The 3,392-nt window shown below is 49.6% G+C and overlaps 1 pseudogene; it reads right to left on the bottom strand.

The window, feature by feature from the left end:
- Positions 1 to 1,537: 1,537 nt before the first annotated feature.
- On the bottom strand, positions 1,538 to 2,730 carry LOC143653327 (metabotropic glutamate receptor 6 pseudogene; annotated as a pseudogene).
- Positions 2,731 to 3,392: the final 662 nt, after the last annotated feature.

The following is a 3,392-nucleotide window of genomic DNA, read 5'->3' as shown; positions in this document are numbered from 1 at the left end:
CAAGGAATTCGCATCAAAGAATTCACATAAATGCACGTGTGAAAGACTTCAGCAAGAGGACATGACTCTAAGAGACCTCACACTGGGTAGGAAACCCTTAAAGTGCAATCTGTGGGAAAGTTCTTGGTAAGAAATCATCCTATCTCTAAGTTATAGAGTTCAGGATTGGAGAAGACCACACAATCATAAAAAAATGTAAGAAAGTTTTCAACTAGAAGTAAAAAAAAAATCACTGAACATAGAGAATTCATACTGGGAGAAACACTAAGAAAACAATGCAGGTCAACCTTTATCTGGACATCAGAGTTCACTCTGCATTATACATCAGAGAACCCACACAGGAGAGAAGGCCTGTGATATACTCAATTGGGGAAAGCATTCCGTGATAAATGAAACATCATAATGCACACTGGGATGAAGCCCTAGGAAAGCACCTTGGGTGACGAAGCAGAATTCATCGTGCATCAGTCTGTGCTGTGTGAAGTGTGGCCACCCTTCAGCATTAATTCCAGATGCCAAATACTGGAGAATTCACACAGAAAAAGAAAAAGTCAATCTGACAAAGTTAAATTGTACTCCAGGGAAACAACATTCCATAACTGCAATCAAACTTTTCATTAGAAAAAAGATTCCTGAAAAAATGAACATCCATGCACCTGTGACCTCCTCATTCTCATGCTCTTTACAAAGGAGACTTCAAGTAAATATTGGGAGAAGAGTTCTTATATTCCTGCTAAGCAGCCCCCTTAGATTTAGTTCTCACGATGGACCCTCTCTCTGCTACTGGTTGTAACCTGGAACTCCTGACATGACCCTCCATGGGCCTCAGAAAAGGGCAAACACCACCCTGTTCCTTTATTCTCAAGCCACTAAACCCACGCAAGTGTAGCATATTTGGGGTTTCACTTGTGAGTCTGGGGGGGTGTCATTTAATGGAATACAGTGGAAACAGAGAGCTGCATTATAAGTGTGACATTCCCTGGAGTTTGGGGAATCCCGAGGAAAATTCCTTGATGCATGTTGTAGCCTCAGTGCGCTGCATTCCCAGGTCCTCTCCTTGCCTCCCTGTGCTCAGCAGGCCTATGCTCTGCTGGCTGGGCAATCACCCAAGGGTCCATCCCTCTGTGCCAGCACCATACTCATCCAAGCCTGAGTCAGTCCAGAATGCAGACCCACTAGTTTCCTCTTGTCAAAACTCCTCCCAGACTCCAACCCGCATTTCATTCTAGGCCCTACACAGTTTTACACACTGCCCAATTCCCAGCTATGGGGGCTGACTAAGGGGTAGAATCTCAGTTAAACTGCGCCCAACCCAGGGCTTCATCATGACCAGACCAGAGTGCATGTTTAGTCCCTCTCTAATGGCGGCATCTCCCAAGTGGCTGTTTCTTGCCATACTTCATGAAGTGCAAAGCTGACATGCAGACACAAGAAGGAGTCCTGTTCTTTCTGAAGGCCAGCCCCACTGTGCTGGGTGTGGCCACCCTGGACTCCCTGAACTAAGGTTCGCACCTTGTTTCTGGTTGTTCACTATGGACCTGGGCCCTTTCCAACTTCCCCGTGAAGTGAGGGAAGGAAAAGAGAAGGGGGAGGAAAGAAGCAACCCCATTCATACTCGACCCTGCTATTTGGGGTCCTCTGTGTCTTCGCCCTTGGGCGCAGCCACCACTGTGGAGGCTGCCTTGAGGCTCCGCTTCCGCTTTTGCACGTTCTGCTCGGGATGGAAGAGGTTGACGTAGGTTTTGGCTGCGTAGAGCATGCCGAGGGACACCGACGCACTGAGGCTCAGGGACACGGTCAGCGTGGTGGTCTGGATGTAGATCTTTTCAGCTGACCGGGCAGTACCAAAGAATATGGGCACGAAGGCCAGCCAGATGATACAGGTGGTGTACCTGGTGAAGTCGATGGGCTTGGGGCCTCGTTGAAGGTCTCGGGCACGCCGCGGGTCTTGATGGCGTACACGGGGCATGTGAACATGAGCAGGAGGCTGTAGCCCAGACAGACGATGAGGGACAGGTCTGACATGTCACACTTGAGAACGCCTCTGGCCTGCTCCGGGTCCACCGTCCGCTGTTCTTCACAGTCAATCACGCTGTGTGGGGGCTGTGTGAGGCGGACCACGGGCGTGGGGCGGAAGCCCGTGCGGTTGCGCGTGGGTTGCATGTCCCCGGGACAGGCCTGGCACGTGAACTCCTCCACCTGGGAGCAGTACCCGTCGCAGGCCTCGCAGTGCCAACAACAGGGCACACGCTTCACCATCTTTTTCCGTTGCCCCGGCCCGCAGGGCAGGCTGCACTGCGACGAGGGCACCTCGCGGGGGTCGCCTGCCCACTGCAGGGCTTCCACCTCCAGCCTGAGGGCCTCCGCCCACTGGGTCACCGCCTGGTACCCGCCGTTGCGCGCTGCCGTTGGCCGCCTGGTACTGGAAGATGTCGTAGCGCCCCGGCGCGTCTCCCCTGTCGTTGAACATCACCGGGGTCCCCACGCTACCTGCGGGGACAGCCCAACGGCCTCAGGACCTGAGCGGCCTGCCTCAAGGCGGGGCGAAGGAGAATGAGCTCGCGGCCCGGAGCTGGAGAATGCCTTCAGATCTGAGCAAGGGCCTGAGGACCGCGGGGCGCCTGCGCAGCCACAGTCAGCTCTGCGCCATGCACGCCCACCCCGCGCCCCACACGCCTGCTCCGCCCCGCACCACGCCCTTCCCCGCCTAAACAACACACTCTTAAACATCTAGTGGGTCAAAGAAGAAATTGCATGAGAAATCAATAAATACCTGAAGATGAATGAATATATCAAAAACCTATGGGATGCAGTGAAGGCAATGCTGAGAGGGAAATTTATAGCTCTAAATGCATACATTAAAAAGGAAGGAGTTAAAATCAAAGACCTAACTAAACAACTGAAGAAATTAGAGAAAGAACACCAAACAAACCATAGAGCAAATAGAAGAAAAGAAATAACAAAGATTAAAGCAGAAATAAATGAACTGGAGAACAGAAAAAACTATAATAGAAAGAATCAATAAAACCAAAAGTTGATTCTTTGAGATTAACAAGATTGAAAAACCCTTAGCTAGACTGACAAAGTAAAAGAAAGAGGATGCAAATAAACAAAATCAGAAATGAGAGGGAGATCATTACTGTGGATCCCAAAGAAATTTTAAATACCATAAGAGGATACTATGAACAACTATATGCCAAGAAACTAGACAATTTAGAGAAGATGGGCAATTTTCTAGAAACACATGAACATCCCACAATGACTCAAGAAGCCAATCACAAGTAAAGAGATTCAATCAGTCACCAAAAACCTTCCTACAAAGAAAAATCCCAAGACCAAATGGCTTCACAGGGGAATTTTACCAAACATTCCGAAAAGAACTAACACCATTC

Source organism: Tamandua tetradactyla, chromosome 13, assembly GCF_023851605.1.
Source record: "Tamandua tetradactyla isolate mTamTet1 chromosome 13, mTamTet1.pri, whole genome shotgun sequence".
Taxonomy (NCBI): Eukaryota; Metazoa; Chordata; class Mammalia; order Pilosa; family Myrmecophagidae; genus Tamandua; species Tamandua tetradactyla.
This window is presented reverse-complemented; position numbering and strand designations above follow the sequence as displayed.